We start from the raw sequence: 25,363 nt of genomic DNA, 5'->3' as shown, positions 1-25,363 counted from the left end.
TCAGCGTGGAGCTTCATTGATCTCTTCCTGTATAATAAACTCGCGGACGGCCGATCTAACTGGATGGGGGCATTACTGCCCGTGGCACCGAGCGGCACCCAGCAGGGCGGCCTGTGCGGGGGCTGCGCTTAGCACGTCCGTGTCTCGGCGCGGTCCTCTCTCTCCGAGCGGCTCTGCAACCGTCTGAAATGAGAGCTGACTCAGGTCCAAGGTACTGACTTTCCAAGTCCAGCTTCCGTAGCTAAACGCGAAACGACGGCACCAAGGTGTCCCCCCACCTGACCCCCGCCACGGGCCCCGCTCCGGGCCGGCCGCCCGCCCGAGACATGCACGTGTAATTTCATTTCGTCTCCCGTCCAACAGCCAGCATTAGAAGTTAATTAAATTGGTTGTCCATTGTGTTCATCTACTTACAAAGTTAATGATATTCTGCTCCTGAATTAAAGAGCATTTTATAAAGCTTGCCCCGTGGGAGGCGGCACGCGGTGCGCTGGGTGCTGAGCCCTGTCGCAGCCCCCGTTGTAGTGGCCCCAATTAGGCCATCAGGCGAGGGCCCGGGCCAAGCACACGTCATCCTGACAGGAGGGTAAACGCTCCACACAACAGCCACTTAATATCTCACGTGGTTTCCATAAATCCCCCAGATTAATACGCCTGTTAACATTTCGTATTACCGCAGCGAGCAGCGACTGAAATGGAACAAGACGGCCCTTGGAAATGGCCTCGGGCACGTACGTGATGAGCGCTGGGTGCTGTAGCTACATGTTGGCAAATGGAATTTAAATTTTAAAAAACTAAAAAAACAAGAAACGAAAAATGAAATGGCCGCAAGGACGGGCCGCCTGGAAGGGGGCAGGTGTGAGGGCGAGGAAGGCAAAGCAGTGGCAATGCCAGACCCTAGCATGCAAGGGACACTGCGCGGCAGAGTCACCAGCTGGAGCAGGGCACAGTCCTCGAGAGGACTCGCGTCCACTCATGCGCCCACTCGCTCCACAGACGGTTACCAGCACCTTCTCTGTGCCGCACGGGCCTGGGCGTCCAAATGGTCCCAAGGAGTGAATGGCTGAGGCGTGGGGGACAGTGACAGGTGCGTCACACGAAGGGGCAGCTGCTGACCACAGGGGCCCGGCCCACAGGAAGCCCCAACACAGCGGAGGGGGGGCACTTGGGGACCATGCCAGGGTTCCTGCCAGGGCGGCCGGGGTGGGCTCCTGCTATGGGGTCTCTGGAGAGAAGATGCCCAGCTTGAAATAGCTGTTAAGACTCCATAGGCAGACATCGGAAGATGCTGGACATTCGGGCCTGGGGCCCAGGACAGGGGTGGGAGAAGTGTAAATGGGGGTGCACAACACATGGATGGTCGACACCACAGAGGCTGAGCTTGCCAAGCAGGGACTGGACTCAGGACCGCCACCAGGGACGGACAGGGAGCAGGTGACAGAGCCAACAGAGACTGCCAAGTGGGGTCAGTGTGGACAAGGAGCTGTCAGTGAGGACAAGGGGAAGTCATGGGGACACGGGGTGGTCAGTGGGGACCCAGAGTTGGGGGGACACGGGGCGGTCAGTGGGGACCCAGAGATGGGGGGACACGGGGTGGTCAGTGGGGACCCAGAGATGGGGGGACACGGGGCGGTCAGTGGGCACCCAGGGGCAGGTGGCATCTGGAGGGAGTGGCCCCGGGACATGGGGACTGAGCCCGGCCTCCCACCCCGCCAGCGGGGGTGTGTGCGGCTGCATCTGAACGGTCCATGAAGGAAATTCTGGCCCTCGAGGCTCCTGGTCTCACGGGCAGAGACGGGCAGTCCCACCCCGAGGCCCGGAGGCCGGGGAAGCACGTTCAGAGGACACTGTCAGCCGGGTCGGGAGGCTCCCTCTCCGCACACCGTCACCTGCCGCCGTCCAGCGCACGCGGACCTTCCTCTCCCGAAGGGAGATCCTCCTGCCTCTCCCCCGACGGCACGGATTTCACGAGCTGGTGCCCACGATGGGCGGGGGACGGCGGCCGACTCCCCCTGCAGCCTTACAGGGGGCGGGAGGCAGGCAGAGGCGGCAGCGAGCCCCCCGGCGCGCGGTGGTTCACGTCGCCTCTGGAGGTCCCCCTGCACGTGGACACACTTGTCGGTAACACGCGTTCTGCAAACTGGAAGTTCCAATGATGAGCAAAGAGAAACATCAGTCTTGAAACAAGCAGCTTTAATTATGAAATTTATTAAGTCATTTTTTTCATGTCTAAGTGATTAGAAATATAAAATCAATAAACTTTTATGCCAATTAAATTATGTGGAGCATTTGCATCATAATCAAAACAGCTCTGACTTTTATCTTTTCTCTTCCAAAAATCATTAGCTTTTCAATTACAATTTCGCCCTTACCAGCGTTCTGGAGAAATCGGTGACGTGCATTACGGAGGGAGGATAATTAAAGTCAGATGCACTTTAAGAGTCAGACACAAGCTGTTTACAAAATACCTTCTGCCCTCAGGGAAGCCTGGGGCGTAGGAAATGCTACTCAAAACACTTAATTGATTTTTAAATTTCAATGATATTGCCGATGCCATCCACTCCGCTTCAAATAATTTAACTCACTCCCTGTTGCAGGGACACTCCGAGGGGCTGCATTCCGCCTCGGGCCTCGTGGTGGTTATTGTCCCCACGTCACAAGCCCTGGGAGCGCGCACCGGCGCACCGGCACCCGCCAGCCTCGAGGGGACCCCCGGGCCCTGCGCGCCACCGCGTGGGTCTCCGGGTCCTGTGGCTGCTCTGCGCTCCCCCTGTCACCCTGTCCAGACGTCTGGATGCTTCTTTTTTTTTTTTTTTTGAAAGATTTTATTTATTCATTCATGAGAGACAGAGAGAGAGAGAGAGAGAGAGAGAGGCAGAGGGAGAGGCGGGTTCCACACAGGGAGCCCGATGCGGGACGCGATCCCGGGACTCCAGGGTCACACCCTGAGCTGAAGGCAGGTGCTAAACCACTGAGCCACCCAGGCATCCCAACGTCTGGACGCTTCTCCGCGTGTGAACACAGACCGTCCTGCAGGAGCCCCGCTTCCATGTGGTCCGCTGGCCAGTGTCCGCGGCGCTCATTGCTGACGGGACAGCACGACTCCACGGCGGCCTCCATCCACGGGTGCCCCTCGTCCCCGTCACCACCTGTGAAGTGTCTCGTGTCTCGTGTCTGTGCTCGAGCTCGGGGGACGCTGGTCGCCCTGGGTCAGCGGCTTCCTCAATCTGTGAGGCCTTCCACGCGTGGGAAAGCTGTCCCCTAGCATCTCTTGCGAAATGGCTTCTTGAAACAAAGGACACGTGCTTCATCCCAGTTTGGTCCTGGGCTGCGCCCCACGCCCGCAGGCCTTGCCCCTCCACGCTCTGGTCACCGGCCCGCGTCCTCTGGCGCCGCAGCTCATCCCGCTGTTCCCTCCGGGCTGTGCGGTCGCTCACCCAGGCCATTTCGGTCCCCACAGGACCGGAGTCCCCTTCCGCACAGCGAGGCTGACCGTCCAGCTCTCTGCACACGGAGGCCACAGGGGAACACGGCACGGCGCCAGCGTGCATCAGAGGAACCATGGGACGGCGCAGCTCTCCTCTGGGACCCCCCACGACAGGGCTAGGGCCTCAACTCCTTGCCCAAGCTTAAAAGCCCAGCACCCCCTTGCCCGCCCTGGTCCCCGGGTCCTCTGCTGGCTGCGCGGGGCCCCGCTTGGCGGCAGCCTCTTCCTGCCTGGGGGCCTCCGTCGGACACGGGACCACAGCACAGGGGACACGGGCGGAGAACGGTGGAACCTGCTCCCCGGGGTTGCTCGCAGCCCTTGCTGGTGGTTCCGTGATGCCCACAGGACGGGCTGTGGCCGTTCCGCACTCCCGATTGTTCCTACTGGGCAGTACTGGGCAGTTCCTACTGGGCACGGCCTGTGTCCCTTCCTGTGGCACCCAGAGCGCACTACAGGGGGAGCGGGCGCCTCCACGTGTGGCCGGGCTGAGCCGGGGTGAAAGGCGTGGGAGGCACGGCCGTGCCAGCAAGGGAGGCTCTCCCGGTCCCGGCAGGGGCCGTGGCACCTGAGCACCCTGACCGAGCACCTGCCACCGTGCACAGCCACCGGCCCGCCAGCAGGAGGGCGGTGAGGGCACCAGCTCGGGCGCACACCACCCTCCGCATCGCGGGGCTGCTGGCCGGCCACTCACGCCTCCCATAACCTCGTCGCCCTCCTTCTCTTCTGGGGCCAAATCACGGGGCCCTTCAGGGAAAAGCTACCACCCACTAACGGCCTTGATATCAAAGAGGCCTGTGGACAGCGCCCAAGGGGAGTGACACCCACCCCTGGCCCCTGGGTGCACCTCCTCCTTGCTGGTGCGCCTGCCCCGACCACGCAGAAATCCGTCACTGTCCTTAAAAAAGATGGAGAAACAGTGTTTCCCTGGGACGGGCACCTGAGGGCAGGTGTGGCCTCCAGAGGTGTCTCCAGGAGAGAGGGAAACGCTGGCCCACATGTGTGCGGTGGGAGAAGCTGCGTGAAAGGAGCCCCACGGTGGGGGCACCTGACGGACCCTCAAGGCCAGTGGGACGTAAGCAGGCACGACACCCCCAGGAGGCCCCCGCGAGACCCAGGTGACCAGGCGCCCTGTCCCCCTCCGCCCTCCTTGGTGACGGGGCCCCACGTGCCTGGTGGGAACAACAAGCAGCCAGGTGGGCGGCACACCCACCCTGTGGGCGCGAGTCTGACGCAGCGGCTGTGCCGGCAGGACACACGGACGCCCTGGGGCTGGCACAAGACAGAGCGGGGCTGAGGGGTTTCCTGGGAAGGGGTAGGTGAGGTCGAGACCCGGCAGGGCCAGGGCCGGGGCCGCAGAGGCGGGAGGGGCGGCAGGGCACGACGGCACGGGCGCGGGGCCATGCGGCCGGGACGGGGGCTCAGCGCTCGGGGCTGGAGGGCAGGAGCGCCCACGCGTGAGGAGAGCAAGCACGTCCAGCGGGAAGCAGGGCAGGGGCTGGAGAGCCAGGCCCGCACGAATGCGGAGGGGCCCCAGGCCCGCCCGCGGCAGGGGAGGTGGCCGTTTGAGGGGGCCGGGCTGGACACGCAGGACCCCACCTCGCGCCTGGCGACTCCGCGAGCCACCCCCAGGCTGAGCCGCAGGCCTCACGCTCATCGATTTCCCATCACGGCCGCAGCAGTCCCCACAGTCTGCCAGCGTCTGAGGGCAGCCGGCCGTCGCCGTCCCCTGCTTCCGAGGAAGTGTTGAGCCAGAGCGAGCGCGGCCACCTGTCCCCGCAGTGTCCTCTGTGGGAGGCGCTGCCTCTAGTGCGTCAGACAGGCCCTTGGCCTCCGCGGAGATGCACCAGCAGCTCTCAGAGCGCGAGCTTACGGCAGCAGCGCAGGCCCGCTTCCGTCACGTCCCCCCGCGAGGGCCCGAGCCCCCGGGGGCTGCTGGGCGCTCCTCCACTCACCGGCAGCGGCCGACCCGCGTCTCAGGGCCGCTCGGAGCGGGGAAAGCACGGTCAGGTCTGCACAGCGACGGATCCCGGCCACAAGCAGGTGCCAAGAACAGAGTCCTGGTGGGGACGCAGCTGGTCGTCAAGGGGAAGAGACGTCGCCAGGGCTGAGGACCCGGGAGGCCGGACGGCGTGCGGAGGTCGCAGGAGGAGGGACGGGGGCCTCGAGGGCTCGGGTGCAGGTCCACGTCTCGCTCGAGGAGAAACACCAGCATGTTTTCACTTCCCCGATCATGTTTTAATTAAATCTCCAGCCGCCGTTTGAAATAAAGCCATTATGGACAGTGATCCAGAATTTCATCATTCCCTACTGAGCCATAAAATCAATCACCTAAGTTTTTATTATGTCGGCTCTACAGAGTAAAACGGGTGGAGGTGAAGGGATCCCACGCGATGGGAGCCCCGGTGCCCACCCACGGCGGGCGCACTCAGGGGCACGGGCCGGCACGGCGACGGCAGGAGAGCCTCCCAGGGGGCCCGAGGGAGGCGCTGAGTTCCCTGTCATTCTGTCTCAAGGAGGACCGGCCACACGCAAGCCTGGGATTTGCCTTTGGAATTTTCAGGAGTGACATGAGGCGTGCCCGGCCCCCGGCCCCTGCGCCCCGCACACGGCCGCCCCAAGGGGCCCACCGACACAGCACATCAGAAAAACGGAATAATTTTGTTTGATGTTACCTAGAAATGAGGAAAAATAACAAATACTTACAAAAGTTACACCTGAAAAATCTGCACTCAAACTTCTGTTCAATGTACTTAGCGAAAAGGTCAACGCTCGGAATTTGCTGGATAAATAAATGTTGGTAAGGCGGATGAATCACCGGAGAATTGGTGCATGGCAGCGAATGAATAACCTGCGGACGCTTCCCAAACCCCATTATTTCCCCTTTTCCAAGAGCCCGAGATTCATGTCCCCGCATGCCGCCAGTTCATTACCGAGAAATGCCATCCCTCTTCCGGCTCTCGCTGGGCGGCACGCGGCCCCTCGAGGACCCTTAATGTTTAATTCCCCATCATCCGCTCCGCTGAACAGCTTAATCTCTGCTTGTGTGATCAATACTATATCAGTGTAAATTAAAATGACAATTTTAAAGTAATTAAGCCTGTTAATGCTCGATTCAAATGTCATTATTTGCACAAGGGATTGAGGAGACATTACACGGTGTCCAGGGTGACAGGAAGATCTCCGCGCCTCCTCACTCCTGCTGCGTGGCGGCCACTAGAGGCTTTAGCAAAGCGGATTAACTTCTGCTTCGCCCCGCCAGGGCACCTATCCAATTTCTAAAGAGGATAACGCAATTTGATAAATTTAATTCCAGCTACAAACTCAGTTACTGTGATAACACATGAAAACGGGGAGACTCTGAACGAGGCCCACATTTCTAAAAATACACTCGGCTCCGGAAGGAGGTACGACAGTTATGGTCTGATTGAATTTGTTCTCTCTCTTTTGAAAACCCTTTAAATAATTACGGTGGCTGGAAGAACCGCCAACGTTCATTACACAGACCAGCCCCAACCCAGAGGGGCCCGGCCTCCGCGGCTCACCGTGGAAACGCCTGCCGGCGGAGCCCGACACACGCGGCCACGTCATTAGGTCACCAGGCCTCATCCAGACACAGAAAACGCCTGCGCCCCAGACCCCCGCCTGGCCCTGCTCCGAGCCTCGGGCCAGGGTGTGGACGCACAGAACGGAAGGGAAGCCAGCCGTCCAGGGCCTGGCACCTCGTCCGCCCCAGGGCGCGGGGCGGGGGGACGCGGGCTCAGGCTGCTGGCGAGGGTCCCGCCCAGGAGCTTCTCCACCGGAGCCACCGGCAGCGGAGCCCGTGCGGGCCGCTCTGCGCCACACACTGGCGGTTCGCCCGCAAGGACGCCGCCCCAGGCAGGGCCGCATCCCTTACGGTGCAATAAACACGGACAACCCGACGCTGATTTCACCACGAAGAGCAAAGTGTAAGAATTTCCATTTGAAAGATGTGTGAGCGCCCCGCGGCCGGTCCTTCGGGGTCTTCTCGGACAGCCGGGGTCCCCGCCCCCCGCAGGAGGCGGCCAGAGCAGTGGGAGGGCCGCCCTGGGGCCGGGATCTGTTCTGGGTTGTCTGATGGGTTTTCGGTGCGCTCCACGGTTCCCGTAGACGGGGGTGGTGTGTGGCCGGCGGGGCGGCCCCAGGTCACCTGCACGCCACGAAGGCCTTATCCTCCCCGCCTCCGTGCGTCACGGCGTCCCTGCGCCCGAGGAGCTACCTGCAGGGGCGCAAGGCGGCTGCAGGTCGGGGAAGGTGCCTGCACCTCTGCGCTGCAGACAAGGGGACCCCACGGACGAGACACCAGGTAAGAATTAATGATTGTTGGCGACTAACCGTGAGACGGAAGGAAACAAAGCCCCGGCTCACAAGGCCCTGATCCTACAGCAAACGCGTTAAGGGGGTAACGCAGTTACGACGTTCCTCCCTCCCAGCCAGGAGAACATCACGCGCGATGCAAGAAACCCCAATCTCAGGGCTCCGTCTCTACGGCCATCAGGCATCGGCTCTCCTGGAAGGCCGCGGGTACACGGCAGCGGGAAAAGGGAGACGACGGTATTTTTACGCACCTAAGAGGCAGCGTCCTGAGATCTAGAGCAACGAGTCACCGCAGGACGTGAGCTCCTCGGGAGGGTGCGCCCCAGGGGAAGGAAGCGGGCCCTGCTTCGTCAGCCCGTTGTGAAGACACTGGAACAGCCTCCAGGAACCATGCGCAGTGTGCAAACCCGGCTTTTCATGTCCTCCTGTCTGAGGGGCTGCTGCGCCCGGGCCGCCCTGCAGATTCGCTGGATCCGCGTGGCCCAGAGGCCCTGGCGCGGCCCCTGGGGGAGCTGCAGGCAGAGACCCGGCACGGGGGCCGCTGGGGCCTCGGGCAGCACCAGCCTGGGAGCAGTGGCCGCCCCGTGGCATGGGGACTCGGCACCGCAGGGAGACCTGTGCTGCCCCCCCCATGCCCACACGTGGGTGCAGCACAGCAAGTAGGGCAGTGGGGTGTGCACAGGAGAAGCCTGATGCACAGACAGAAAGACAGCACCTGCGGGGTGCGTGCACACGTGGGCCACGGGATTCACCGTGAGGACACGCAGAGGCTGGCTGGCGACATCACCACGGGTCACACCTCCCGGGACCCGGTGCCACTGGCACCAGCCGTCGGGGCCAAATGCAGCCCGGCACAGAGGCCGGCACCCCTCGGGCAAACACGCTTCCCACGGCCCTCAAGACGCAGCAGGGAGTGAAGCCCGGCCATGCCGCGGTGTGGACGCAGGCGTGCGAGCAGGAAGCCCGGGGCGCACGGAGCTGCACACGGAGCCACTCCTGGAGACAAGCGTCGCAGAGGCCAAGTGAGCCCGACTACAAGCCAGACCGTGAATCAACCGTGACTATTTTGTTATGTTCACTGCTTCACTGATTTTCTGTCAGAAAATGCTAACAAGCAGGAAAGTCCTTAAGAGCTTTACAATTTTTCAGTTTGTTCACCAATACATTTCCAGCGGCGTATTTGTTTCCTGGGCTGCGTGTGACACGGCCCTCGATCACGCCTGTCTGCGCCTGATGGATCGGCCGGCCACGAGGCGCCTGTTCCGGACTCCCACCGGGGAAAGCCAGACCCGCCAGGGAAGGGCCGCTTGGACGCGCAGGGGACCCCTGGGCTCGTGCTGCCCAGGCCCCGTGTGGAGCGGCCCGGGGGGCGGGAGGGAAGCAAGACGGCCCGGCCACCGCGCTCAGAACCGACCCAGGCCCGGCACCCAGGGATCGCGTCAGTCCTGCCGCGGCACCAGCAGGTGTGCAGGCGGGTCCAAAGGGCGCAGCTCAGGATGACAAGGATGCACGAGGCCGTGGGCAGCTGTGTGGCCAGCCCATGGGGTGGGCGGAGCCCCGCCTGCAGGGGGGGTCCCCTCCTTATGCCACGTGGCTGCCGTGCGGGGTCCCCGCCCCCAAGCAGACCCCGGGCCGGCTCCTTGCAGAGATAAGGCCACGTGGCAGATAGGCTTATTGGGCGCAGACAGGCTGAGCGGGCCACCCTCACCCCTGAGCACCCAGCCCAGCTACGAGTCCAGGTCCCAGATGTGGGCGATGCTCCCTCGGACACCCTGCTACCCTCGGTGCCGCATCCACCTGCTGGCCCCACTCTGTTCCAGTTTCCAGAGGACAGTGGCTCTGGTAGCAGCCAAGCAAGGCCGGGGGCTGGGGGGCGTGGCTCCCAGACGCGGGGCGGGGACAGGCCAGCTGGGGCCGCGCGCTCAGCCCATGCTGGACTGTCACTGAATGCAGCAGCCTGGCCAGTGGGGGTGCACGCCGTGTGCCCGTGTGCCCGGCTGGCCTCCAGGGACACCTGCAGCACATGGCCCACCCCCGGCCCCAAATTCACAGTGAGGAAGGGGAGACACACACAGGACAAGACGGTGGCAACTCGGGAGGAAGGGGCTCCACGGAGAGCCAGGATCGAAGCTCACCGGAGACGGGAAGCGACGCGTCTACACAAGGAGCCGCTCAGCGGCCCGCGGCGGTCCGCAAGCCCCCTGGCCAGCTGCGAGCGGGAGCGCAGAGCAGACGCGGGCTGATGTCACTCCGACAGGCAAACCCCAACCCTTATTTAACCTAAAACGCGCTTTTCACGTCATACTGACGGCACCTGCACAGTGTGGCCGTGAGACCATGGTTCACACTCGGCTGCTCCTTGTCCTGCAGCGTCCCCCCTCCTCCGCAGGTGCCTCCCTCTGAGGTTAAACCCCGGAAGGCCGAGCGCCCAGCCATTCGCCCGCGACCAGATTCTGTAGCAGTGTCATGGGTGCGGGGCCGCGCAGGCCGCAGTGTGCATGCGGGGGGGTCCCGCGGTCCCCAGCGACAGCACGAGCGCTGCTCCCGGGCTCCCCGTCCCCGGAACCCCCGATCCGCCTTCCGCCCGTAGGTGTTTGCGTTCTCAGGACCATCGTGCCAGTGGAATCGCGGCAGGACCGCTGTGCCCCAGGCCGCTCCCTGCCTGCGGAGCAGGACGACAGCCCCTCCCTCGGCCGCGCGGCCGTCCTCAGACACGACGCCCCGACGCTGGGCCCCCCGCGCTTGCTGGACAGGCTGCCTCGCTTCTCCTGGGCCACCTCGGATCACTCGCAGGAACTGCCGGGGTCCCCCAGGGGCCGCCACTGCACGTTCCCGCAGGCCCCGGCCGCCCTTCCCGCTCCCCCGGTGCGGCCCGGGGTCCAGCCTTCCACTGCCCTAACTAACAGGCTTCCGTACTCCGTACCCTTCCCTGAGCCCGCGGGGCTTCCCCGGCTGACCTGGGCCGGTGCCGCGTGTCGGGGCAGCACTAGGCGGCATCGGTGCTTCACGGGCACGACCGCAGCCCGAACTCCTCTGTCGGACAGAATCTGCACGTTTTCTCTCCGCCTGTGAACAGCCTCTTCCTGCGTCTTTGGGAGAACCCGTGTCTGCTGAGGAACCGCAACAGATTCTTTCCTTTCACAGCAGTTTGTGCTCTTTGTGTCACGTTTGAGGAACCTTTCCCAAAGCTGGGGTGACTCAGCGCCTCTCTGCGCTCTCGCAGGGGTTTATGGTTCTAGCTCCCACACCAGGTGTGGGGTCTGCTCACAGTTACGCTGTCACAAGCTGTGAGGCAAGGGCTGACTTTTTGCACACGATCATCTAATCGTTAAAGCGCCACTTGTGAGAGGGTGGCCAGCCCCGCCCCGGACACGCACTCGGGCTGCGACGGCCTGAGAACCCAGGGGAGAGCTGTTCCTGGGCTCTCCACCCGGGCCCACGACCTGCGCATGTGGCTTCACGGCAGCGCTACTGTGCCTCAAGGACCAGCGCTAGGACATCTTACGCACAGCACAGCCTGAGTCCTCATTTACGGGCTAATCCAAGCCCCTTATACATCCACGAACGTTTTAGAACCAGTTTGTCAACTTCCACCAAAAAAAGGTCTGCTGAGATTTCAACCGGTATCTTTACATCAATGTGGGCAGAAATGACATCTACGTGGTAGTGGGTCTTCCAACCCCTGAACATGGTCTCTCTCTCCATTTATTTAGATTTTCTCTGGCTTTTCTCACGGATGTTACAGTGTTCGGTACGTGGGTCCTGCATATCTTTGGCCTAATTTATTCCTAAATATTTCATATTTTGATGCTATCATAATGGTAATGTTATTTAAATTTCATTTTTTTTTTTTTAAATTTTATTTATTTATGATAGTCACAGAGAGAGAGAGAGAGGCAGAGACATAGGCAGATGGAGAAGCAGGCTCCATGCCCCGGGAGCCCGACATGGGAATCGATCCCGGGTCTCCAGGATCGCGCCCTGGGCCAAAGGCAGGCGCTAAACCGCTGCGCCACCCAGGGATCCCTTATTTAAATTTCAAATCCCAACTAGAAGGTGAGAGCTTATAAGCCATGACTACATGACCAGGTTGTTACGTCAGCCAGTCCCTCTATTCACGGAAGCACTTGGTTCTGCATCTTCTCCTGAAGGAGGCTGTGTCCTCGTCACCTTCAGTGCAGCCAATTCGGTGAAGCTGACTTATGCCTGAAACAGCATACAGCAGGCTCCGCACCCTGTGATCGGCCGGAGCGAGGGGCACACGCGGGGGAGGAACGCGGGTTTCGCACCAGGCCGGTCCGTGCTGTGCGGCCTCCTCACCAGGCGGAGACCCAGAGAGAACCCGGAGATCCGCTCCATCTCCCACGCTCCTGCGTTTGGTCCCACTTCTCTGGCGTTCACTAGGGCCCCCCTGGGTGTTGGAGCTTAGGAGAAGGAAGCAGAGTCCGCTCGGTACTTAACTTCAACCAGAGGTTCAAAGCGAGAGCTGACAGGTCTTTAAATCCGCAACAACCCACCTCCTCTTTGCCCGGAGAACCTCACCTTTCCCCCAGCTGCAGTGGCTCCCCACTGGCCATCTAACGTCCTTCAAGTCCTTTGCCTGATGCTCAAAAGGTCACCAGGGCTCCAGCCTCCTCTGTCACTGCCCATCTCTTGGACAGGCTGGGCTCAGATGGGCGTCCTGCTCCTCCTGCCCACGACACACGGCTGCTTCGGCGTGCCACCGCGCCGACCCACAGGCCACCTCTTCCCACGCATCTTCTCTGAGGAATCTCTGCCCACCAAGGCTTTTTTAAGTTGGGAAAAAAAAAAATCAGTCTACAAAAGGCTTATTATGAAAAACAACAGTTCCCTGGCCATTTCAATGTTCTCCTCCCCAGAGAAGATTACTTTCTTTTACTTGTTTTCTTCTGGTATTCACCTCCGTATCACTAGAACTTATTCGGCTACTTTTTGATTTTCTAGTTTGCAACGTTAAGTATTGATTGTTCCACTGTGTTAGATTAAGATTTAATTCCCTCTCACTGGCTTTCCTCTTCACTCACACGTCACACACACGCATCCCCAATCCCTCATCTTCTGCACATAAACACGTTTTTACTTTAATTAGCAATGAGTGTTTATATCGCCATAACTTTAGAAATGTTCTTCACGACAGAACATCACGACTGCATCTCCTTTCTTCGACAGCTCTTTGTTTTTCCTGTAGATCATTACTGCCTTCTTTTTATGTTCACCAAGTTCTTTATGTACGTTACCATGATGCATCCGCACACTCTGTACGTCTCACCCCAGTAAGTCTCGGCCCATCAGATAGCCTATCAATTACATCCTCTCTTGGAGAATCCTCTTAGAAACTGAACTAGCTTCATTAACTGCTCACCTGCTCACGATTCCCCTCCTGGGCTCTACCTTCACTCTTGACCTGGGGACCCCCTGGACAGTTGGGGCGCAGCCTCACACACAGGTGCACACACTGGTGTTGCAGAGCTGGATGGGAAGGGCACTGCGTCCAAGAAGCGGAGTGACCCCCCATGCGCGTGTGAACTCTGCTACACACCATCAAGGAAGCCGCCATGTTCAAACCCCTGCTTCCTGGGCTTCCTGGACCCTGTGCCCACTTATTTGGATATAGCACCTCCTGACAGAGCTTCTTGACAAAGGGTGCTGGGGACCTAATTTTTTCCACATCTTACATATCTGATAGGCTCTTCATTTTTCCCTGTTTGCACGCTTACAGACTGGCCCAATGGGAATTCCACAGGAGAATTTCTGGTATGCCAGAGGTTGAGGACACTGCTCCTGGCTGTCACCTGCTGTCCAACGTAGCACTCGAAACAGGGTACCACTCGGGTTCCAACTCCTTTGGCTTGAACTTGCCCTTCCCTGTTTTCCTTCAGGGCTGCCCTGCAGGGCCTCACCAGCTGTATAACCCCCCCGCCCTCCCGTAGGGCCTGGGCCTGGGGGTGGGAGGCCAGGGGGGCTGTCCACAATCCTGCGCTCCACAGCGCAGCAGGCCGTCCACAAAGGGGCCCGGGAGGCGCAGATCCATGTCTCCTGCAGCTTCCGTGCACACACCCCTGCCCAGCCTGGAATGCTTTCTCCTCTTTCCTTCCACGGCTCACTCCTGCTCGTTCTTCGGGTTCAGAAGAAACCACCTCGTCAGGGCAGCCTGTTCGTAACTCCTAGATCCATCAGGCCCCTGGGGTGCCCTTCTCTCTTGGTCACTGCACACTCTGTGCTCGTGCCCCCGAGTCTGCATGCTCCACATGGGCGGAGAACTTGAGGATGTGTCATGTCACGGGCGGCTCTGTCACATGTGACGTGCCATGGGTCGTGACCAAGTGTCGTGTGTAGGCGCTTGCTCCCAGGGCCCATAAGCTCGAGGACAAAGAGCACGGTGCGGAGAGCGGTGCGTCGGGAGTCCTGCACTGTGTGCCACGCTGCGTGGGGCCCAGCCACCGGCGCAGGACAGCACGGTGCCCCGACGGCTGTGGGAAGGGGCTGCTGGACTTCTCTCTTTCTGCTTCCCACCATGGAACTCAGGCTGGGAGCTGGAGTCCAAGCAGCACACGTGGGCACTGAGGTGACCAGGTGACCTGCTTTGCCAGTGCTCTGGTTTCCGGCCTCACACCTGCCCTCAGGTGTCCTTGTCCAGCAGAAAACCAGCCCCCGGCCTGTTTCTGCCACACCTGCCTCGGTGCAGAACGTGCGTGCACACGGCAGGGCCTGGCCAAGGTTTGCGGACTACGTGAACCTACGTCTCAGCTCACCGCTCATGTGGGGCTGTAGTTCCAGATTTTGGATGAATCTGAACATAATTATCCTTCAAAACTCAACTTTTTGAATCAGCACTGGGGACCCACTCCACACGGAATTGTCAGCGCGCCGCTAACCAGGGCACACAAGAGGCAGAGGACCTCTGCACACAAGCCACAGCAGCCCTTTGCCTCTCTGGTTCTGGATTCTTCTCAGGGAGCTCTTTTATTTATTTTAGGGAGAAAGTGCACACACGAGAGGGGGCCGGGGCAGGGGAAGAGGAGAGAAGCAGCCTCCGCGCTCCATGCAGGGCCCAGAGACACTGAGCTCGATCTCAGGACCCTGAGATCACGACCTGAGCTGAAAACTAAGAGTCAGACGCCTTAACTGACGGAGCAGCCCAGGCGCCCCCCAGGGAGCTCTTTTTCTTAGAATTGCGTGCACTTAACGTGTACGACGGGATGACGTGAGGGGCCTTTCTCAGCACGTCCTTGTCCTGGTGGAGGCCCTCCCCGTGCCCGGCATCCTGGAGCGTGGGCGCCCGGGGCAGAGGTCAGGTGCAACCACCCACGTTCCTGCAGCTAAATGGAACGACTTTAAGTCACCTTCACGCCTGGGAAGCCAGACCAAGCCTCTGCTGGGAACAGACCCCGGCTCTTAGGAAGGAGGCCAGCTCACGGCCTCAGCTCTGCACCAACCGAGGCACAGACAGGACCGTGGCCTGGCATTCCCATCGGGAGCCTCCTGCAGCCCCCCGGACAGCCCTGTCCTGGTCCTTGGGAGGAACCGGAGTGGCAACCTCTCAAGCTTCTTAATGCAGGCAGCATGCGTCCCACGTGCATTCTTATGTGAAATATTATTTCTAGAGGCAGGAATGGTGCACAGAGCAAAGAGAAATGTCAGTAAACGGGACTGAAGGACTGGACGCTCGTGGATATGTGGCGCTCAGAGACGAGCTCTCTTCCGGGCAGCGGTCATCTCCGTCCCAGGGGAGCTGGCTCCTCCTACCTCCTGCCCCAAACCGTGGAGCAGGGTGACGGCCCCCACAGGGTCAGTGTGCCACACTGGGCCCCACACACCACAGTCCCGCCAGTGTGGTCAGCCCTGACCACATCCACCTCGTTCCACCCCTGCTGCCGAGCCAGGCTGGACGACAGCGGTTCCTTCCTGCGTGACCCCCACCCCTCCCAGAGAGGCCCATCCGCGCCCTGGCTGGTGGCTCTCCTTCTGTCCTGCCAGCACACCAGCCCCTCGGAAATGCCCGTCAGCCTCCTGGACCTGTGCCGACTCCAATCAGTCAGAACCGTCGGCCCTCGTGTGAGGCACGGAAGGAATGTGTCCGTCGGGCTGTGCATCTCAATGACCGCAGAGGAGCCCGTGTGTGCCTCGGCCTCCTCCATCCGGTGGGGACCACGGCCACATGCACGCGACACCTCTCATTAAGCGCTGTGGCCAGAGCGGCACAGGCACCGCAAGCGTCCTGCTCCGTCCACGCGGGGTTAGGGGCAGACCACGTGCGTGGAAAACACCGGGCCGTCGCTTCTCATGGCTCAGGAACAGGCACCGAGCAGGAGGGGCTCGTGGGCGGGGAGGCCCGGCACAGGGCTGGCGTCCCCCGGGAGGCCCAGGGACAGGACCTTTCTTCCTGCCGCCCCCAGGGTGCAGCCGGGGGGCCCTGTGCCTGGCAGCGGCTCAGTCCACACACAGTGAGTGGGAAATGGTCGCAGAGGACCCTGGCTCGGGGCCGCGAGGTGTGCTGTCAGCCCCACATGCTTGAAGTCCCGCATCTTCCTGGCAACTCTTGGCCCCCACAAGCAGCCACGCAGAAGTGGCCACCCCACCAGTCGCTACATCCCTCGCTGGCACCCTCACACCCCATCCCGCTGGGCCACGTGGACCCACACACATCGTGTGGCCTTGGGGACCATGCCTGAGCTCTGGGGGCCCTCAAGAGCCTCTTCTCCAGAAGCACACGGTTCCCCGATGCCGCCGAGAACCACAGCCGCACCTGAGCCGGCCGCGGGCCGCTGCTGGACGCTGGGGGCCTGGGCCTCTCGGGTGCAGGGGGCTCCAGGGCTCGGGAGGGCCTGCTGTGCCAGGACACACCCGGCGCCTCCTCGGAACGCACGGAGCCGGATAAAATTAACCTTGTGGCAACCGTCCTTCCCCACTCAATAGCCCCACGCCACCTCATCTGTTAGAGGCAAATAAAAAAGTCAAGTCTAAATGTATAAAAAATTATGATAGAAGCCCTAAATAAGGCAGGGACTGCAAGCTTATTGAGTCAAAAATCAATCAATCAATGAGCGAGTGGATCAGAAGCACCTCATAAGCCCCAAAGAAATAATTTGCCCAAACACTGGGATTTAACAGTGGAAGACCAAATTTCAACACTTTTAGGAAGTAAATAATGAAAAATCAATTCAAAGAAAAAACAGATCAAGAACCCTGGACCCTGACGTGCCGACACATTTATTGCTGAGACCGTTTCTCGGCTGACCCGAAAACTTCGGGAGGTGTTTATTTACTTTCAGCACCTTCCAGAGATCAATATTTTTAATTTGGATCCGAGTTATTATTTTTCACATCACAGCAGCGGGGAGCGGAGTAAAGTGGCTCATATTTTAGTGCTAAAAAGATCGATATGACAGCTTCACCTTCACTGCGGGCCCCCGCCGCCGCCCGGCCGCACATCACCGCGTCCCGCGGGGCTGCAGGTGCCGCCGAGGGGAGCCGGTCGTTACCGCCAGCAGAGCAGACAGTGTGATTTAGCGGAGCGCGGAGGGCCCGGTGCCCTCGGAAAACCAATCTTGCTTCCCGCACTCCATCAGGCCTGTCGGGCCCACAGGCAGGGCGCGGAGGCAGGGAGCCACCGGGAGGGGAGCCGCTCCCGGAGCAGATTAGTTCCCTCATCAGAAATGCATTTGCCTTCCTTCCCCTTCCTCAGATCAAAGAACATCAGTAAACTCCATTAATTTTCCATAAATTTCCCCTAAAATCTTACTCAGGAGAGCAGAGACAGGATGAGGGGCTGGTCATGAGGGGAGCATGGGGGAGGCGGGAGGGCACGTCCTCCAGGAGCACGGAGGGGGTGGGGAGGTGCCGGGACGAGAGGGAAGCAAGACAGCAGCTGCCTCCCCCTCCCCCCGCCCCTCCTCACCCCGCAGATGGGGTCGGGGCAGGCAGGCCCAGACCCTCCCAGAAAAGAGGGCCGGGGTCAGCATGGAGGCCGTTGGGCTGTGCTCCCTGTGAGGACCCTCCTCTCAGCAGGGAGCCCCCAGGACGGGGGACGGAAGAGGAAGGAGCACACTTGCTGGTGGCCAGCAGCGGAGGTGTCGCGGGGCCGGGGGCCAGCAGCGCGGGCACTGCAACGGGGCTGTGGGAACGCACCTGCAGGCCAGAGGCCGCCCCCCAGGCCCCAGCCCCTGCGCCCCAGTAGGCTGGGGGAGGTGCCTCGGGAGGAGAGTCTCCTCTGGAGGTCGGGGTCGCTGCCGCGTGGCTTGCCCGCACACACGCAGACGACGCCACACTCCGGGCTGCCCCGGCGTCCCTGGGCCACATCCGCAAGGTGCTGGCTCGACCCCACCTCTTGCCTCCCAGAAATGAAACTCAGCTGCGCACCTCTTTCCAGGAGCCTCCCTGGCCAGGGCTGAAGATGCTGCTGGGACCCCGCGGGCAGCGGAGGCTTCGGGGCCTCCCGCGGTGGGCTCTGCACCCTGGGAGCCCGCTCCATGCCCGCCCACCTTCCTGGGGCCTCGGTGACACCAAGTCCCAGGCACTCAAGGACGCAGACACGTCTGTGGCTCCAGACCCCTCTGCCCAGAAGGAACCCCACTCCTAGAGCTTCAAGCAGCCAGAGCTTCCAGCGCTGAGGCAGCCCCACGGTCACACGGGCCCATGCGCTCTCCGGGCAGCGAGGCCCCAAGGACAAGCTCCGCAGGCACCAGCCCAGCGCACACACGACAGCCGGCGCAGCCCTGCCCGCACCCGCCCGGCCGACAGCCCTGCCCGCCTGTGGGTCCCGCTGCCACGCACATGTCTGGGGCCCCCAGCCCCGGGCAAGGACAGGCAAAGCTGGCTGCCGTGGCTCCCTTCCCGCAGCAGCCGTGGCCGGGGCTGCCCGTGGGGCTGCACCGCAGCCCCGCGACCATGCCTCCTGCACCCTTCCCCGCCTGGCCATCCGCGCAGCCATCCTGCGGTGTGCAGACTGGCACAGGCTCCGCGCCGGGCCGCGGTGTTGGGGCCTCCAGCTGCCCCACCAAAACCACTGAGCCGGTGGCTCAGGAGAAACACCGCTGCACACGCCCGTGCACCCCGCCCGACGTCCCTGGCGCACGGCGGTCCCCGAATCCCGAGGGCTCCTCGGGGCACTGGGCATCGATCAGCCTGTGGGTCGAGGGGCCCTGACAGCCGGGTCGGTGCCCAGGCCCCCCGCAGGTCCTGCCCGGGAGCCAGGCGCCCCCATCCTCCTCTCCTTCGTCCTGCGCACGCGTCACCCAGGGAGGGCAGGGAACGTGGGGGCCTCCGGCCGTGGCTCCCCGGGGCCTCAGCAGCCCGGGCAGCCGGGAGTTCACACAGATGAACGGCCTGCTCCGCCCCCACCTCCGGGCCCGCGCATCACACAAACGAGCAGCGGGACAGCAAGACACGCTCCGCGCCAGCAGTGAGAGGAGACGAGGAAATTACACCAAAATAAATTTGCAATTTCTTCCTCATTTAGCCATTTCTGAAGCCAGAGTACAGGAAAGCCGTTACCTTCACATCCCCCTATCGACGTCCAGGCTTTTCAGGTGGTAAGTGATGAGCTTTCTATGTTCCTCCCGTGAAATGAGACACGATTCCTGTGCTATCGGGTCTTGGATCAATAGACACTCGAAAGCCCTGGAAAACTTCCGCAGCCACTCCCTCAGTGTCAAGGCCTGCATGGCCGTGCCCTGGGCTGCTGCGAAGTCAACTGTGGCCAATAAGGGGGCACCTGAGAACCCAGGGGGAGCTTCCCAGGGGGCAAATCCCGGGGGGCTTCCTGCAGGAGGCATCTCAGGGCCTTTCAGGGGTCCAGGTGCACCCCGCAGCGCTGGGCGCTCGCTGTAATGCAGACGATAGCAGGTGCCTCAGAGCAGGTGCAGAGCCCCGGGTGTCCTCTAGGGACCCTCCTCCCTAAGCCTGGGGCCCTGGGCAGGCGAGGCCGCGCGGCAGCCTCCACACGCCTCCTGGGCAGCAGGGCCCGGTGCACGCGGCAGGGAAGGGCCTGAGCGGGCAGGTCCCAGGAAGCCGGACGGTCTGCAAGGTCCCGCCTACCACGGAGCCGTGCTTGTCACCGAGCAGCTTAATGAATTACCAGACACATCACGGCCCGACTACGACCGCCCTTCCCCAGGGCTCCATCACTGACCCCAGGGACGGACAGGCCGTGCGGACCATGTCCTCGCGGGGCCAACAAGACGGCGGGTGGGACGGGGTGCTGGCAAAGGGCAGGGGTGCGCGTGAACGCACGTGGTGCTTCAAGGGAGGGAGGATCCCACGGGGGGCAGGCCGGGGGCTGGGCACAGGTGCTGGAGAACGGATTTGAGCAGGACTTGCATGAGCGTGGCCGCCCCCACCCCCCAGAAGATGGGCGCCAGGGGAGGGACCACCCGGTGACATCAACGCCCACCTCCTCCCAAGGACCTTCCAGACGCTGAGGCTCAGTCAGGGGTGCGCAGGGACCGCCGGCTCCCGGACCAGATGCTGCTGGGCCTCCGGGGCTGCAGGGACAGGCCCCTTGGGGGCACCCGCTCTGAGTGTCCTCTGCAGGGCCATCGACAGGGGCCTCCTGCTGTCCCTACTGCGTCCCCCCCACGTGGCAAGAACAGGACAAGGCGCCTTCAAACAGCGGGTGGTTAACTCCGGTCGTCCCGGTTCCCTGTGGGCAAGTCCACAAACCCTAACGGGATGTCGAGACCTCAAAGCGCGAGGACACCGAAGGGCCCAGTGTCTGTGGAGAAGAACACGTCCCTCAGGGAGGGACGGCCGGCGTCCGTGTGCCCACACTCAGGCGGGGCTCCGGGCAGCCCCAGGCGGGGGTCTGCACCCGGGCACCTCGGGGACGAGCCCCCTCCCTCGTGGGGACTTTCCTTGCTGCCACGTGGCTTCCAGCACAGCCTGCCCTGCCTTCCCCCCGCGTCCCCTTGACGCCCCATAAGAGCTCACCTCATCTTCCCAAACTCCACATGCGCGGCCCAGGCTCAGGGGCCGAGGCCCTGCACCCCTCCAGGCCGGGGGGGGGCTCGCCCGATCTGTGCTCTAGGTAGACTTAAACCCCCGTCCCGAGCTCACACTGGTGGACCCGCAGGGGCGGACGAAGGGCGCCCATGTCTCACCCGGGTTCTTCCATCCCTGGGGCCCCACTCGCTCACGGACTCGGAGCAGGTTTGCTGCAGCCCCGGGCCAGAGCGGGCAGCCAGGGCACAATCGGGGGTCGGGGGGCTCAGGGCGGTGGGGCACCAGACGAGGTCAGCAGCAGGAGCGCCTCTGGAGCAGCCCCGCAGAGGGAAGGGCCTCGGGGCGCCCGGTGCCCGGAATAGTCCTGGTGGGCGCTCCAGCTCGGGCAGGGTCCTCAGCCTGCCCCAGGGGCGTCCCCAGGGGTCCCGGGGGCAGGTCGGGCCACCATCCGGGGCCAAAATCAACGGCCAGCCCGGCCGCAGAACGTAAACAGGCGGTGACCCTGTCAGCAGCCAGGTCATGGCGCAGGGACAGGGACAGGGACAGGGACAGCGGGCCCCGCGCGATCCTCAGGAGCAACCTTAGCATCCTCGCTGTTCCAGGTCTGCGAAGGCGGGAGCATCTCCTGAACCAGAGCTCAAGGTCCCACGCGCTGCTCTGGCGCCATCTCCTGGTGACAAGGAGCACCTGTGGGCTCCCGCCTCTGCGCACAGGCGCCCTACTGAGCCCCTACTGAGCCCCCCGGGGTGGGGTCCCCCCTCGGCCACGGCCCCCCCCAGATCCAGGCCCCCGAGGTCGAGCCCCCAGGCCCAGAGCATCCCCCAGCCGTGGGCCCCTCAGCTCAGAGACCCCAGGCAGCAGCGCCCCTGGATTGAGTCCCCTAGATCCAGGGCCCCGTCGAGTCCCCCAGTCCGCAGGCCCCTCCCAGGCGGAGCCCCCAGCGCAGCCCCCACGCTCCTGCGGCCCCCACGCTCCTGCGGCAGGGCGGACCCCCGCGGTCACGCTCACGCCAGGTGCAGCTGCAGCTTCAGCCTCTTTCTGGGAACAGACCACTATTTTCTGATCCCTATTAATACCTGTGACAGCATTTATGTACAAGATAAATTCATTTCAATTTTCTTTTTCAATTAATGGCCTATTATTTGAACCACACTCAGCTAAGAATACCGCTCCAATACTATTAATCTTGTAAAAATTAAATTTTCCTCCCTCTGACAGCCAGAGGCCACCAGGCGGGGGCGGGAGGGTGGCCACCCAGCTGGCCCGCGGAGCCCAGCCCTGCCCGGACGCTGGCGGTGCCGGGTCCCCTCCACCAGGACGTCACAGGCCCCCGCAGAGACGGTCCCACACGCGGCACACAGAGGCCCGGCCCCCACGGGCCCCAGGTCCAGTAGGATTTTATCACAAACCACGGGCATCTGAGTCAGGAGGTGAGAAGACGGACGCACACGGGCCTCCGCGCCAACTCCGAGATGAGCTCCGGCGACCATTCCCCACCCGCCACGCCGGCTGCCCACAGCGCAGCCGCCCCGCGCCGCCCGGCCCGGGTGAGCCCCGCCGCGGGGACCGACTGGAGCGCGTCTCAGGCTCCACGGCCGCGTCTCCCGCCAGCACCATTTCTGTGCTTCCGCCCCAGAGACAAAAGCGCGGCCCCTTACCCTGACCTGCCTCGGCCCGGGGCCACCCGCTTGCCGACGCTCCGGTGTGAAAACCCGGGCGCTGAAGAACCACACGCGACGTCCTCGGACACTTCGCCGCACCCTTCGGACGGCAAAGCTCGCCCAGCGTGGAGAGCACGGGCTCCGGCCTCTGCGCCTCCTCCTGGGGGCCTGCAGGCGGGTCCCCCCCGACGCCCTGCACCAGGCGACCTGTCACGTGGCTGTTCCACGGGGTGAAAATCTCTCTGGTATTTACAGTTATTTCCAATTTTTGCCGTCGAATAGTTGGTTTTGATGACCGCCGTGCGCACAGCTGTCCGGAGAACGGCTCTTCTCCCAGGAGGCCGCGGCGCCGCGGGCGAGCCCGCCGCCGGGTGTTTGTTCTCCACCACAGGCTGCCCCGCGGCAGCCAGAGCTGCGTCCCAGGGGACGAGGGGGACGGAAACACGCGCCCGGCCGACTGCCGACACCGCGCCCCTCGTCTTGGCCACGTGCTCGCGTGGGACACATGCAGCTGTGTGGGCACAGGACGGCGGCGCGGACGGCGGGGCCGGGACAGGGAGCGTCTCAAGAAAGTACAGAAACTGCCCAGGCGGGGTGAGACGGACAGTCGGACGGTACCGACCCGGGCCTCCCGGAAGGACGCCGGTTCTTGTCCCGAGCCCGCCGGCCCGCCCCCCAGGACCGGGGAGGCCCCTGGGCCCCGAGTGGCTGCGGCTGGCGTCTGCCGGGCCCTGCCCAGCGCGGGGAGCTCCTGGCTCCGACGGCCTGGCCCTGGCCCTGGCCCTGGCCCCCACAGTGTGCTGCCCCGCTGGGAGGCCCCGGGACGCGCGGACCCGCCCGCCGACCGTGTGCTGCCAGGACGAGGTCACTGGTTGCTTCTACCCTATTTTCCTCGTCACTCCTTTCAGCTCTTACTTTATTATTTCCTTTCCTCTACTCGCTTCGGGTTAATTCACTTATTTCTAAGTTTTCTTTCTTTTTTTTTTTAAGATTTTTTTTTTAAAGATTTTTTTATTCTAAGTTTTCTTTTTTTTTTTTTTTTTAAAGATTTTTTTATGTATTTATTCGTGAGAGAGAGAGGCAGAGACACAGGCAGAGGGAGAAGCAGGCTCCATGCAGGGACCCGACATGGGACTCGATCCCGGGACTCCAGGATCACACCCTGGGCCGAAGGCAGTGCTAAACCGCTGAGCCACCCGGGCTGCCCATTTTTAAGTTTTCTAATGCAAGCACTTAATGCTAAAAATTCCCCTGGATGCGCCACTCTAGGTGCATCTCATGAATCCCTAAGGGTTCAGTCTTTCATTCATCGGACCCACGAGCCAGTCTGCTCTTGAGATTCCTCGGACTCCGGAGATACTTGCAAGTTGACTGTTTATTTCCACACATTTGGGAGTCGTCCACACGTGGTTTACTTCCAGTCTGTGCACTCTGTGCTCAGAAACACGAGGGGTCTCGCCTCATGCTGGATTTCCACGAGCATGCGAGCGTCCCCGGGGACATGGTCCGACACCCCTGCGGCTGGGGAGGGAGCGGCGGGTGCACACGCAGAGTCCTTGGCAGGCGGCCTCGGGGCGGCCCGGAGCTCACGGGGCCGCTCTGCACCCACCCGAGCCTGACCCAGCCTTCTCCCAAGTCTCCTTGCCCTTCGTTTTTAGACATTTTTCAGGAAACAGCAGCAGCCGGCAGCCACCCTGCCCGCCCCATGGCCACTGAGCGTCCCCTGGTGCCGGCCCAGACCCCGTGGCGCACGCCCAGCCCTGCGGGGAAGCCCCTCCAGTCAGTGTCCCGCCGACGATCCTTGGTCCCCCTGCAGCAGCAGTCTGTGGGAGGAGCCGTCGAAGTCTCTGCTGCCCCGATCTGTCCCCTGATCTGTCCCCGGCCGTCAGCAGTCACGGCGGGAGCACGATTCCCGACTCTGGGCACCACCCTGTCCCCGTACGTCCTCTTGGGGGCCTGGCCTCCTTCCACCTGTGATGCTCCGTGCTCGGAGCCCAGTGGCGACTCTGACACACTCACTTCCTCGGCATGTGTCTGTGGGGCCTGTTTTCCTGCACCTTTTCCTGCTACGACACGGAGCCTCCCACTGAAAGGAGGCCGTGCAGACGTGAGGAGGAAGTGACCGACCCCCGTGACCGCCGTGGAACGCAGCGGCCTCCGGGGCTGAGCAGAGCGTGCGGGTAGGCCAGCGCCTAAGGCTGGCGGGGTGGAGGATCCGGAACCATCGCCTTGGCCTCATCAGGATGAACCTCTGCTGCTCACAGGTCATCTGCAGGAAGCCTGCGTGATGACTGCATCTGCGCATCCACACGTTTCATCAAATTTCTAAAACTTTCTCTATCATCCTTCAGGTATCGGTATCCTGCTCCCCTCTCCTCCTGGGGCTGCAGCGACATGCACATTGGCACCCCGGACGCTCTATCCCGGCAGAGACATCCCATTAGCCCCTTTCACGTCTTATTCTGAAGGGTCCCCATTGCTAGGACCCCAGGTCAACTATCCACCCTGGTTCTCTGCAGTGGCCTGCGAGCCGCTCGCCCCAACCGAAGGATTTGCACTCCAGGCACCGTGCTCTTCATCTCAAGTCCCTACGGGGGACGGTGCGGGGACACAGGAGGCTCAGGAGTGCATTTGTGCAAAGGACGGGCTGAGAGCAAATGGCCAGCAGTCAGGGGTGGGAAGGGCGCGGGGGCGCGTGTGGCTGGGCAGCCAGGACAGCAGCAGATCGCGGGCAGCCAGGCCCTGGTGACCATCTGGGCCACAGGAGACACCGCAGAGCTGGCACTGACGCCCGGAGAGACCGAGAACTGACAGGCGTCCTTCCCACCGCGGGACGGTCTCCGAGGCTGCTCCCCACTCAGGACGTGCTCCCCGGCCCTGCCCACCTGGCGCGCAGGCACCTGCCGCTGCACCACACCAG

The 25,363-nt window shown here is 62.3% G+C and overlaps 1 protein-coding gene across 3 annotated transcripts in view; it reads right to left on the bottom strand.

Annotated features, from left to right (window-relative positions):
* The window catches only part of INPP5A (inositol polyphosphate-5-phosphatase A), a 162,416-nt gene that overhangs the window by 69,716 nt on the left and 67,337 nt on the right, over positions 1–25,363 (bottom strand). The gene's annotated exons all lie outside the window — the stretch shown is intronic.

The sequence above is a fragment of the Vulpes vulpes genome, chromosome 15 (genome assembly GCF_048418805.1).
Source record: "Vulpes vulpes isolate BD-2025 chromosome 15, VulVul3, whole genome shotgun sequence".
Taxonomy (NCBI): domain Eukaryota; kingdom Metazoa; phylum Chordata; class Mammalia; order Carnivora; family Canidae; genus Vulpes; species Vulpes vulpes.
The sequence above is the reverse complement of the archived record's forward strand: the minus strand, read 5'-3'. Positions and strand labels throughout refer to the sequence as shown.